Raw genomic sequence first — 13,961 nt, forward strand, 5'->3', positions numbered from 1 at the left:
ATCGCATTGCTGACTCATGTTGAGGTTGTGATCCAAGAAGGGTCATACTGACTGCAAGTATCTATCTGCAGTGTGTGTAGAGGGAAAAACAGCATCAGGAGCACTGCACCTTAGGGTGTGTCTACACCATGATAAAAGACCCCTGGCACGGTGGATTAGCTGACTCCGGCTCAGGGGGCTTGGGCTGTGAGGCTATAAAATTGCAGTGCAGGCATTCAGGCTTGGGCTGAAGCCCGGGCTCTGAGACACTCCCTCCTCGTGGGGTCTCAGAGCCTGGCCCCCTGCCCAAGCCTGAATGTCTACACTGCAGTTTTTAGCCCCTCAGATCAAGCTCAGAAAGCCCTAGTCAGCTGACCCAGGCTCAGACTCGGGGCTGTGGGTTATTTATTGCAGTGTAGACATACGCTGAGTTCCCTGCTCTGAACACTATCCACTGAGCTATCTGTCTATCGCGGTATTAATTCTCCCCCGTCAAGGATTTCCCATTCAGTCTGTGAAAAATTAGCCAGGGAAACAAAGGCCATTTGAATGTCAAAGATGCAAACTGGAGATGGATTCTTAGAAGAATTAACATACTCGTGGATAATCATCACCTTTTAAAGCAAGATATAGTGAGTGTCTGCAGAGGCCTTTTTATAACCTAGCTGGGTATCTGCAGCTCCCTGTTCTCTTCCCAATTCCTTTATCAGCTTTCTTCAGAAGCACTATCTTGTCCCTCTTCCATTCTTGTCCACCCACCTTCCTCTGGGGGCTGGTTTTCTTCAACTTGACATGATTTATCCCCCCCAGGAGAGAAGGTTTCCCAAGGTATCTTATTGCACAGGGGCCTATGATGTGCGTAACTGGAGAGCATGTCTTACCCCTCCCTGAAAAAGTATCAGGCTTTAATATTCCCCCACTTCTCCCCCAGGACAAATGATGCCATTATAGTGCATAGAGACTGCAACTGGGGGCAGGGCCCCATTGCACTAAGCGTTGTACCTACGCATAGAAAGAAAGTCTGTCCCAAAGAGTTTACAGTCCCAACAGACAAGCTGGATAAAGCTCACACTCCAGAGTCGGAGCAGAGCCCAGCTCTCCTGATCCCCAGCCACTGGCCCATGTTGATTTTGAAGCACACAAGCATGGTGGAAAAACCCGCAATATAAACTAGGCCCATGTTGCTCCCCACATACAGCTCTGCTGGTACACACCATTCCTGACCTGCAGGCTGCGCTATTCCTGTCCTGGGTCTCAGCTGAGCAGGGATGGTCCGTTCTACAAATGTCAACGACAAGGGCACAGAGGGAGGTCTATCCTTTGGTCCCCAGACGACCATGGCCGAGGAGAACCCTGCTCCAGGCAGGCCACAAAAGTCAGATAAATGCAGTTGCACGGCCTGCACTGGTCTCGTTGCACGCACCGCTCAGTGCACTCCTGGAAGGCCAATACTCTGCGGATGAGCGCCATACGAGAACCCACACAGAACAGAATAGGCCCAAGGTGGCATCACTCAAGGGCAAAACTAAACGCTCCAACCTAATGAGCCATGCATGCGCTCCCGCCCACGCACCCCACGGGCTGCAACCACAGCAGTAATTGGGTGGAAGCTAAAGGCCGTGCTCTGGATCGGCTGACAAATGCTGGAAGCCTGCAAAGGTTACCAAGCAGTCTGTCTGTGGCCGATGCATCCTGGTCAGTTGTGTCATTTCCTATCACAGCACCACAAAAGCCGTTAAGAGTCCCGCTGACACAAATGCAAATGCCATGCGATCAACCAGCCATCAGCCCATCCGGAAACCTGGGCACATGGAACATGTCATCAGCACAACCCCTCCTCCCTTCCTGACAGATGTAGTCTAGCTAGACACATGGGGAAGATCTTCAGCGGTGGTGGCAAATCAGAGAAGCTCCTCTGATTTGAGTGGAACACCACCACTTGATGCTGGCTGACTGGATCTGTGCCCAACCTGGGGAAACCTTGGACCACGCCTACTTAATTACTTAACTGGGAATTCTCCAAGGAGATCATCACTGGTCTGTACTTGTGGTTACCTGGCAGGGGCAGGTCTCATCTGCTCATGCATATCTGTCAACTAGCTATGAAGGGGCCAAGAGCACCGGCCACTAGGTCAGATTGTCATTGACAGCTCGTGGAACTGGGATGCAAAATGAGATCCAGCCTGGTCATGAGAAGAAGAGCAGAGCTTCTACCCTGGAAATGAAGGTTCGCATTTTTAACAATGAAGGTAATTAACATTTGAAACAACTAACCAAGGGCTGTGGTGAATTCTCCATCATGGGCCAATTTTACACAAGGATTGGATGTCTTTCTAAAAGATCTGCTCTAGTTGGAACTGGAATTCATTCAGGGAAGTCCTGTGACCTGTGCTATACAGGAGGTCAGGCTAGATGATCACAATGGTCCCCTCTGGTCTTGGAATCTATGAATATGGAGGGTTAGAAGAAATAGAAGGTCCCCTGTAGTTGGGGCAAAAACCAGAATATCCAGGTGCAAGGGGGTCTGAAGATTGGGGTGGGCAATTCCCATCAAGACGTGGCTCCGCTGTCCTCCCAAAACCTCCAGGGACTGCAAGCTTCCACCCCATTGTCAGAGCCTTCCATATCTGCAAACACCTGAACGTATGTGTGTGTGTTACCCATTCCCTATGTCCCACCTTCCTGGTCTCACTCAGCCACCTGGAACAGTCCCATCCAACAGTGCTCCTCCTCCTGTGGGGCTAGAACAATGTCTCAGTGCCTCTCTATGAATCTAGCAGGCTCTGTAGCATGCATTAAGCACCGGTGTGGGGGATTTGTGGTAAACACAATAGGACAAATGACAGTTAATGAACTGGATATTCATTCAATCCATCATCCTCCAGCTCGGCTGAAAGGAACAGCCGATCTCGCCTTGTTCGGAGGAAGACGAGATCATCATCCCTGCTATTTCTGCAGCTGCTACAGGTTAAGGTGCTACGATCCCTCCCCATGCTGCGCCCTGTGGGGTGTCATTTCTCCAGCAGGTGTGTATAGGAAGGGCAGGCCACAGCGAGATGATGGCAAACAACAAGGAAAGAGATGAAGGATTAATGGGACAATGGGAGATGGCATGTTTCACCTCTCCTGGAAGCAGGTGCAATAAAAACAGGAGGATGAAAGGCTACAGTTCTGTGAGCAAAGGCTGGAGCTGTTCTGCTGACACAATCCTGCTGAGAACACGGAGCAGCCCTGCTTCTCTCTGCCCGCACCACCCACTGCAGTGTCTTGGTCTCCTTTGAAGCCACACACATACCCCCCGGGAGAGGATCTCCTCTCCTCTTGGCTTTTCAGCAACAATAACAGGCCCTTCTACTGCCCCTCTCCCTTGAGGATCTCAAAGCACTTTACCTCCATTCATCTATTCGGTCTACCCATGCTCCTCGGAAGCAGGTCGAGTATAATTATCCCCATGTTTCAGATGGGCAAACTGAGGTGGAGTGACTTTCTCAAAGCCTAAGAGCTGGCCAGGCCAGAAATAGAACCCAGGAGTCCTGTTTCAGTCCCCTGCTGTCTCCCCTTGATCACTCTCCCTCCCAAAGCCAGGAACCCTGACTCCCACCCCTCTGCTCTAAGCAGCTGATCACTATTTCTCAGAGCTGGACATAGAACCCAGGAGTCCTGTCTCAAGGTGCCCTCTGATCGGATGCCTAGAAAAACGCTGCTTCCACTAACTCTAAGGTGGGGGGAGCTTCCTCTAGCACCAGACAAACCTGTTCCTAAACAGTCAGAGAGCTTCACTGGCAACTCACTGCTCCTGGGCCTGATCTTTAGAAAAGCCCCAGCAACAGGGGCTTGGCCCCTTGCTCTCCCTGTGCTAGCGCAGAAAGACGCTGCGGATCTAGCGCAGGAGAGCAGCTCAGATCCTGGGGGAGGACGTACGGTGTGAAGCAAGAACACCATTACTGGGGGACATACACAGCAGCCATTTTAGCTCTTGGGAATTCGTCGTCTGCTACAGACATGCATCCTAGAGACCGCCAGGGTAAGGCGATATTAATATACAGGTAGAGGATTACCTAGGAGAAGAGAACCACTGGTGGTGGGGCTCGGTGGGAAGTGGATTCCCCAGCCAGCAGGACTTTTTGAGATTTGGAACATTTTTCCCACCCTGAATCAGGGCAAAGTCAAAATCTTGATATTTTTCAAAAGTCGACCAGTCAAAAAGAATTCAGTGGGGGCCAATCAATCAAAACGTTTCATTTCGATTTCAGCCTCTTTTAAAATTTTTTTTTTTTTTTTTTTTTTTTTTTTTTAAGTATAAATTAAATTTCTAAACCAAAAATTGAAACTGTTCTGAAAATGTCAAAACAGGAGATTTCAACCATTTCACAACTTCTTTTATAACATCTTTTTCGAGTTGGGAAATTCATCAAAACTATCCCTTCCCCATGCACAGCTTCGGTTTTGATTAATCTGAATTTTGGGGGAAACACCCCCTTCCCCCAAACATTTTGCCAACAAGTTCCCAACCAGTTCTAGTTGGTGGGGATGTTTTAGGACAAATCTACCTGTTGTCAGTTTCACCCTTCAGCAGAAGATATTCTGATGTCCTTAGGGCCAGGCTGCCTGGAGATTGTGAGCCTGCTGCACGTGGGCGAATGCTGTGATTTGCTCTGTTCCAGTTCTCAGCTCTGTTCTCATTATACACCTGAGCCCGCAGTCAATACGGTTTAGAACAGGGAAGGCTCCAGAGCATCCCCAGATGATCCAAGCAACTCACCACCTCCGAAGGACCTTTCTAGCAAAGAGCAGCAGCCATTCTGGGTCTCACCATCCACCCCATGCCACGAGGCGGTTTGCATGGATAACAAACACCCCTGCTAGGAGCTGATTGGAATGCTTCCCAGCTGGTCTCATTGGCCTGTGGACGGGTTTGGATTTCCCCAGCAGCATTAGGCGGGTAGTTTATGAAGAAAGGGATGCAGGTGTGTGGTCTGAGAGCTCACGCCTGGTTTGAGTACCTTGCTGTGCCATCTGGATTGGCAAAGCCATGAAAAGTAAGCTGTATTCAAGCAGTTTGAAGCCTGATTTCTATATGAAGATGCTTTAGGTTGAATTTATCCTGCTGACTTCAGCTCTGCATTTGGTTTTCGGTTTGGGTGAAGACCCAGGCCAAGCCTCCAAATGTCTTCACCTAACCCTCCAATCACCGCACGTTAGGGACTGGCTTACTGGACTGAGGACATGCACTTCAATATGAGGGCATCCTGATGGGTCGCAAGAAGTCAGGAGCCACGTTCTTATGTCTCAGCTGTCAGAGGGCATCTCTAGCAGGACAGCAGCCTCCTTGCACCTGCGTGTGGTGGTACTGACACTGAAGACTGAGCAGTCCCCCTACAGGTTACCAGCACCACTTCTTGCCCTACCCTTGAAGGTCTCCTACTCAAGCCCTGGGCTCTGTTTGGCTTGTGGGACCTAACGAGCTCGGGGATCAGGCTTGACAGCTCCGACCTTCCCTGTAAATCGGATTCCATCCAAATCTGCACTTTGTCTCAAATCTTGTGCTCAGCTTTTTTCCCCCCTCCCCTTTCCTTCTCCACCTTGAGAGGAGGAAGCTGTGCCACGTGATCTGCTGGAAGATACATTGCGGTGCTTGAACAGGGACCCAAGATCACTCTGGGTGATTTACTGTCTCGGCTGATGGCGAGCGCCACTCAGCAACAAGGCTGCAGAGTCAATAAAATAGTTATAAAGTGCACTGGACGTTTTGTAAAGGTCAAGTTATCACTCTGTCTCACTGCCTGATGCATGGCCCGGGAAGGCTGCTACTCAGACCTCTGGTTTAGCCAGAGAGAACTCATTCCACAGCCTGTATTTACGAGGCCATTTATTCACCAGGAAATGACATTTGGAGGAGACTCAAGTGTCTCTCTCTCCCTCCCTCCCTTCTTCACATCGCTCAGAGCTTTTCATTTTTCTTTCGAGAGCCGAGGTGAAGAGGAGGAACAACCTCCTCAAATTTCCTCCTGACATTTGCGGATGACAGAAGAATTCCCTTTGGGATCCCGGAGAAGGGAATGAGCGGGGTGTTTTGAGCAACACTGAGGGGAAAATACCCTTTGAAAAACCTGCAGGTCTTTCTCCCACCCTTACTCTGCTTTCTTCTCCAGCTGTATCTTCTCCTTCTGGTGCCTACGCAGGCGTCCATTCCCCTTGGGCCTCCAGTCTACGTGTCCTCCCACACCAGCTCTGCAAATCCCACTGCAGCTCCTTTTGCTGTTACTGTGTCACTCCCCTGCTGCTCCAGTCCCCCCCGCCTTGTGCGCACTCCGTCCATTCCCTATCACCCCCTTCCTCCAGGCCTGGTCTTGCTGCTGTCTGACTAGGCCTCGCTCAGCACTTCAAAGCTCCCATGCTTCGCTGAACTCTCCAACCCTCCGGCATGTACAGGGCTGGTCCCTCCAGAGATTCCCAGCACGCCCTGCCCACAGTCCTGTCAAAGTACTGTAGGGGACACAGTCTCCCTTGTCTTTTCAATGCAGCCTTTCCCACGTCCCCCGCCAGAAACAAGGATGCAATAGGAACTGAAAAGAGGCTCAGTTCAAGCTGTGACTGGAGGTCAGGGTCAGTCCCAATACTGAAGCCCTGGAACCCAAACACCTCTTGGACAGCCTGATCAGAAGTTGGAGACTTGTTTCTCCCTATGGGCCAAACCCTCAGCGGGTAGAAGTCTCTTCAATGGAGTCACATCACTGAAGTCAACATGGAATGCTGGACAGGGCACTGGGCTGGAACTCAGGAGACGTAGGTTGCCTTCCTGCCTCTGCCACTGACCTGCTGAGTGACCTTGGGCAAGTCACTTCCCCTCTCTTTGGCTCAGTTTTCCCTTCCACTCTTTGTCTCTTCAGATTTAAACACTTCAGGGCAGAGACAGTCTCTTGCTATGTGTCTGTAAAGCATCTAGCACAATGAGGCCCTGATCTTGGTTGGGGCTTCTAGGTCCTACCTTAATATCAATAAATGAAGAGCTTTCTGGTCCCAAACTGTGCATCTCATCTGCTTTCCCAGAGCTTATTTGACCTGATCCAGTTTGCCTGTCCTGAGCTGGAGCCAGGGCAGGGAGGGCGAGAAGCTGGGGTGCATCCGGAGAACCGCAAGAGGGAAAACACAAGAAACCAGAGTGATGGACACCTGCAATCCCGAGGCCCTGCCTTGATGGACATGGGAGAATTCATGTCACGGGAAAGCTTCCTTTTTATTTCATTACTGAAATTAAAGAGAAAGAAAAAAATAGGAGGAAGAAAAAGGCCATTGCCAGCAATGCAGCCCCATGGGGATTTCCCCTTGACACGGGGCCTGTCAAAAGCTGGCGCTTCTCAAACAAGGCTCCTTTCTGAGGAGGGCGGCTTTGGTTCTCCATGAATGCTATTGCCTGTCAAGCTGCTTAGAAAAGCATCTTCCCAGCAATATTGTCTCCTAAAAAGGAAACAAGCAGCTGCCTGATACTTCAGTGGTTCCGACAGTGGCTGAGGGCAACGCAGCAACCTAGCTAGGCAGAAAGCAAAACCCTACCGTTCGATCCCAGAAGTGAAGCAGGGGCTTGTTTGGCCAGCTCTTGCATGCGGGATGTTTAAGGGTCAGTCTGTAGCAAGCCTCCCAGCCTGGAGCCACAGACTCAGGTGGGCGAGGCTTGCGTAGGCATGCTATAAACAGCTCTGTAAAGCTTGAGGGCACAAGCTCCAGCCTGAGTTGCAACGTCCCCACAGCTCTTTGTCATGGTCTAGCATAAGCCCGGCTAACAGAAGTCTGTGGACTTGGGCTGGGAGGCTTGGTCTGAGATGCAGTGTAGACATACGAGAAGGGTTACCTGGGAAGCTGAGGTGGTTGGATAAGAGCTTTCTGAACCAAAAACAAGAGGTGCTTTAGCCTTTTCTATGCCCAGTTCCTGACTCGCTCACCAGCCGGACTCATTGGCTACAGTTACCCAAACACATTTGTTGAAGACTGTGGATGAACAATTTTCATGAGCCATTTGCTTTGATGATAGGTCATTTGGGCTGGTCACATGGTATGTTTCCCCCCTTCCCAGTTAGGCGTCTGAAATGTGTTTAAACGGGAGAATAAGGAATGACTAAAAGGGGAAAACTCACCCCAGTGCACAGTTACGGGCTATGCACCATGCAAGTCCGGTACAAGAGTGAACGCTACCAGCTGCAATCCATGAAGAATGAAGAGCAAGCAGAGCCTCTCCGCTCCTACTGAGTGGGTTCTCAGCCATCATCACAAATACTCTGCGACCATCTGAAGACTCAGGTGTAACAAAGAGCAGGATCCCACAAAGGGCAGCACATTTCATTTCAATTGTTTATCTCCAAATAATATAGGGCCAGACACTTAGTGGGTGTAAATGGAGCCACTCCAGTTTACAACAGCTGAGGTTCTGGCCACCCATCTCAAGTCTAGGTTTCCCCCATTTCCCATAAAGCCATGTTAGGTGGAGGTGCTGAGGATACAGTAGAGTGTCCCTCTGACTTGCTACCGAGCCAAATCCCCCAATTCACTGTCAGGAAGTGGCTGGAGGTGGCACTGAGCTGCTCAAGGTGCCATCCTTCCGGAGAGATAAAACGGAGATCCTGCCTCCTTGTTCTCATTCAACTCCCCCGTCACTTTGCAGGAGAGTGGAGGCCGGGGGCGGGATTCTACCTCCCAAAGCTTCCCTTGGAGCCTCAAAGGCCAAGTGCTCGTCTTCATGTACAGCCATAAGCTGTTGAGAGCAACAATCAGCTGCTTCATCTCCTATGGAGGCTGCTGCCGTCAGGGGTGGAAGAAGGTGATCCCCCGTGTTGTTATTTCTAGACTAGCCTGTAAAGTACTTTGGGATCCTTTAAAATGAAGCAAGGCACAAAACTGGGACATTACACCAGGAATACCGCATTCCTGTACCGAGCTCACACGGAAACGTAGCACTGCGGTCAGTAGCCACAGACTTGGGGCATGGCAGGCTAGCGTGGGGTAGATTTACACTCCGGTTTGCCACAAACTAAGTGTCCATGTGGATCCTGCCATCAGGGCCCAAGCATAATTTTTTCGGGCCCAGTACAAACTTGTAACACGGCCCCCTCCCACAAACACACCAGAACCCCTCATCCCAAACATACGATCTCATGAGCCATGACACATTTTATCCTCATGGTAATGGGAGTTGCAGCCTGGGCTGGACCCTCCAGGGTCTCTAGGCCCAGGTAAAGTGTACCCTTCCCCCCGCCCATGTGGGAGCCCTGCCTGCCACTGGGCATTAAGAGTTCCCAAAGTGTTCATGAAGCCAAGCTCTGAGTCGATTTTTCCTTTCTAGCTTCTCCACACCAACACTGATGACTCACCGATGACTCCAGTGCTTGTGATTCTTTCCATATATGAATATGACCTGCTGGTGTCTGTTTTGCTTTCATTTCCTTTAGTGCCCGCCTGTCACGTCACGTTCATCTGAAAATAAAAACGGGGATTGTTCTCTCAGATGTAGCTGGTGCCCACTCAAGGTTTTCACTGCATCAGTTAAGTTTCCAACCTTATCCTTTTTCTTTTTTGTAATCCCTAAGGCTGAAGTCATAAACGCAGAGCTTTTAAAGTCTGGGCTAATCTCCCGCTGTGCTTCCCTAAGTGAGACAGTGCATTTCTCTACACTCTGCTGACTAGAAGCGAACGCTGCACCAAATGAACCACACTGGATAATTACTGGATTTCAACTGCTGGAGACTGGTGGTGAATTCTAATTGTTGCGTGTGTTCATTTAGTGAAAACAAAGCCTGAGGAAGCATTACACGCACACTCAAGAGTCACTAGTGATTTTGGGAGCCTCAGTTTTTGTGTACCCCTTGAGACACGTCAAAAGGGGCCCTGTTTTCAGAAAGCGCTGAGCACCTCCCTCTGAAAATAAATGCAAGTCTGAGAAGGGATCATCGTGATCATCTAGTCTGACCTCAGACTTTGAAAGTATAGTCATTTTCACATCCACCACAAGGCATACGAGACCAGGACCTCTGGCAGCCTAGGGTGAGAATACCATCACAACGAGAAACCTCTGACAGCACCTACTCACATGACTGACCTGAACTAAAACCTGAGTTCAGGACAACCTCAAACTCCAGGGAAGTTTTTGATCCAGTTGGAAAGCCAGGGCCTCAGGGCCACTCTTAATTGCTAATATAATCCTCACACGCCCAGGAGTTGGGTGATAGGGAAAAACTCAGGAAGGCTCAGAACTGTCATGGGGTGCCACATGAAACGCCCATGGTCAGCAACTGTCCCGAACCGCTCGGGTACCACATCAGTAGATCTTGGACGTTAGAACACAGTTAGCCAACAGAGGCTCTGGTCCATTGGGTTAATCGTTCCCCTATGAAGCTTAAATGCCTACAAGTGAGGCCAAAAGTTTACTGAAGGTTAATGTGCTGCCTTCAATCCTCTGGGATCCTGGATTCAAACCCTGACTCGAGGCCACAAGTGCTGTTTAGTCTGGCAGGCTCACCCTATGGTGTCTTAGAGTTCACAAAAAGAATGTCTCCCCTTGGACGGAATTGCTGAGGGACATTGCCTGAGCTGGGGATGGGGACCCCAGGAAGGGGATAGCAGTGGGTGCCTTAAATCAGGATTGAGATGCAGCTGCAGGGAAATGTACATGCCCTCAGCTTGTACGGCACCAGAATCTAGTAGACTGCGCTTAAGAGCCCTTCACTGAACTCAGCAATTGAAAGGGAATTTAAAATACCCCCTCCCCGCACTTTCCAGCAAATCCTCTATCAGGTCCTTGACGACTTTATTCATTGTAGGCACCAGCCACTTGGCTTTTCACTTCGGCCCAGCCCTGGGCAGGAGACACGGTATATCAGTGGCCCACTGGCCAGAGTATCGAGCAGCTAGCCAGCCTCAAAGAAAGAGGAAATCTGCAGATTTGGTTGCAGTGGCGCATTGCATCTTGGAGCAGTGCAGGGCGCTGGACTCCGAGTCCTCGTGAAATGGCGCAGCATCTTTTGGTCTCCTTTGCTGAGTGAGGGAAAAGCTCAAGCCAGAGAAATGCATGCAACAGAGACTCGTAATCCTCCAGCACAGCGGAAGAAGAAGAAGAGTGGGATCAAAAGCATCCTCCCTGCGCTCGAACTCATTGACGTAATGTCTGGAGTCTTGGCCTCAGGATGTTCCTGGCTTTGGTGAAGTGCTACAGTCAACTGCGGCGTGGGGTGCCAATTATGGCTCATGAAAAAAAGGGGAAGAAGGGGCAGGAGTGCCCAGAGCGGGAAAGAATTAAGAGTCAGCCGCCTTTCATCCAGATCCCGCAGTTAGCCGCCTGCCGTTCTCTATTCTTATCCCTTCTGATAAAGGCTAAATACTTCCCTCTCCGATAATGGAGACCTCCAGTTCTGGGAACATGCGGCCGCCAGATCCCAGCGAGTGAGTCCAAGAGAAAGGCCGGCCAGAGACAAATGGAGTGGGAGGAGACACATGCCCGGCTCCTTGACATACGCGGGAAGGCAAGATCCCAGAAAGGAGCCTTTCCTGCTCAGAGAGCACGGACGTGTATCTGGAGCTAAGGCACCTCAGACTTCGCGCTAGTGAAGAAAGGTCTTGTTCGGTTTCTGTGTGGATGGGGGAACCGCCCAAACACAGGTGCTATGACACGAGGAAGTAGGGGGTGACTTTGTGCTGAGTCAGTACTCCAGCAAAGTGCTAGACGGAGCAGGGAATGGATGGGGAGATAAGGCACAGCAAGGGAAAGTCCTGGTGGCTGGTCAGTAAAAATCCCATAGGGTTTTCACGAGATGTTAATGCAGGTGTCCTGGACAAAATCCTCCTGGGAAAATTACTTGTCCTGAACGCCAGTCCCATCCCATGAACAAGAAGATCCCATAGGCTGCAATGGCAGGTGGACGTCTGGGTCTCCATGGAGATTTGCCAACTCCTTCCCCTTTGCTTTGGGGGAGAAGAGGTGACAGGTGCTGGATTTGCCTCTCAAGTCTGTTGGGTACCTGGCCTGCTGGGAACACAAGCAGCCAGGGAGAGGAAGTCTCTTCCTCAGCCAGCTCCTAGAGAGGCGGGAGCCTTAGCTGCCGATCAGGAGGGGTCTGAGTCCTCAAGAGACAACAACATCTGCGGCTGTCTGTGAGAGGCTGAAACCCAGCCCAGGTAATGGAACGAGAAGCAGGAAATTGGAACCATCTCTGTCCGTGCAAAACGGAGCCAGGTCGCAGAGAGGGCTTGAGGACCAGCGATGCAGGATGCGTCTCACACCTCCTGCTAAATGCGGGGTTCCCCACACCTCCTGCTAAATGCGGGGTTCCCCACAGGGGAATCCCTCTCTGAGACAATTCTACCACAAACACCAAGGCCAGTTTTTGAAGGGACATTCCCAAGATCATGCGCCACCTGTACACTTCTACCATCCTCCATGGCTTTAACTTAGACCTGGCTGCCTACTGCCCTAACCAGCCCCTCTGGTAGGCGGGGGTAGCTACGGCACACGTCCCCTCACTGGCGGCAGGAGGGAACAGGGACCGATAGAGGGGGGTTACTGTGTCTCCATGAGGATTGACTTTTGGAAAGAGGAATTCTCAGGTAATTTCTTAAGCCGGTTCCCCTGCTGCTTTTCCATTGCTCTGCCCGCCCCCTCCAGCCCCCAACACACACAGGCAATCTATGCCTTCCTCATACACAGTGGGCCAGATCCAGTGTGTCAGTTCACCCTATATCACCTCCTTTCTGGCCCTTTGCCCCTGGCTGGGCTTGGACAGTGACAGGAGTCCAGTCAGTGTCCCTGTTTCAGCTGGGTTTCTGATGCTGCCAGGGAAAGCAGCCCCCTCGGCACGGCCATTAAAACAAAACTTGGCATAGATCGTTCCACTATTGAAGTTAGAAATCCCTTATTTTGCAAAGCTGAACATTTCAGGCTAATTGCTCCCATCAACGTGAATGACAAGAGCCCTCATTGACTTCAACAGAGCAAGATCAGACCCTCATCACCGTGGCAGCTTCTGTTTAAGGCAGACCGTCCAGCCCACGTTGAACTCAACCTGGGATTGAAAACAGAAGGCCTACTTTTATTAATTGGCTAGGAGAGGCATCTTTGCTCCCAAGCCTTTTCTTAACATGTTCTTCACGGTGGTCCGATACAGCCGCAGGAATCTGGCTTCATTATGTTGAAGAACTCAGAGAGCAAAGGTGCATCCCAGTAGAAGCCTCAGCTGCAGCCTGGCAGAGCTTCTGAATAAATAAGAATCCAGCAAGAATTCACTCTCACCACTTTATTTCCAGTGAACTTCTGAACACCCGTGTTGGAGCCGGTATGCGATTCCTGAGTTAATCGATAAGAAGTTCTGCCTTTTAGGAGAGGCTGCTCCCAGCTCTTAAATGTTTGGGATCATGCACTCTGCACTCGCTCTCTCTCCTTTAAGGTAAGAATTTATGAGTCTGCAGACACACAACTCCACACTGCTCGATAATCTGTTACGCTGGGGATGCTTCGGTGCAGTGAGGAGATGCTAAAGTGAAATAGCTATGCGGAGAGGAAAACAGCTGGTTCTCTCATCTGCTCAGCTCCGAGTGGATAATTACATAACACTCCTTGCCTGAGGTTCATGCTTGACTGCAATCAATACAACCTTTTAAAATTAATCTAGTTTCTTCTCTCTCTCTTTCACACACACACGCCGAAATTCCTCCACGTCCATAGCAGTGGGAGAGTGCAGCACACTGAGAATGCCTTCTTCATATGATGGGCCTCTCTATTTCACCAGAACATTTAAAGAAAGGAGATTTCTGGGTGTCGAATTCTGTGCATGTGCAAGGAGTTGTCGAGTACAGCTGAAGAGTCAGGACTCCTGGGTTCTGTTCCCAGCTCTGCCGTTAACTTTTTGTAAGAATCCAGAGAAAGTCATTGGCAAAAGAAAAAGAAAAAATGTCAGTGTCATGCTGTGCCTCAGTTTCCCCATCTGTAGAATGGGGATAATAAT

At 50.4% G+C, this 13,961-nt stretch overlaps 1 protein-coding gene across 4 annotated transcripts in view; it reads right to left on the reverse strand.

Annotated features, from left to right (window-relative positions):
* The window catches only part of LOC137143736 (gap junction beta-5 protein-like), an 82,875-nt gene that overhangs the window by 38,990 nt on the left and 29,924 nt on the right, over nt 1-13,961 (reverse strand). For 2 of the 4 annotated variants that reach the window (XM_067533693.1, XM_067533691.1), the window contains exon 1: nt 4,530-4,739. The gene's annotated coding sequence lies outside the window, so the exon portion shown is untranslated. The other 2 variants (XM_067533692.1, XM_067533694.1) reach the window with 2 other exon arrangements.

Source organism: Emydura macquarii, unplaced genomic scaffold (genome assembly GCF_026122565.2).
Source record: "Emydura macquarii macquarii isolate MOO-44397 ecotype Brisbane River unplaced genomic scaffold, CSIRO-AGI_Emac_v2 contig_3348, whole genome shotgun sequence".
Taxonomy (NCBI): domain Eukaryota; kingdom Metazoa; phylum Chordata; order Testudines; family Chelidae; genus Emydura; species Emydura macquarii.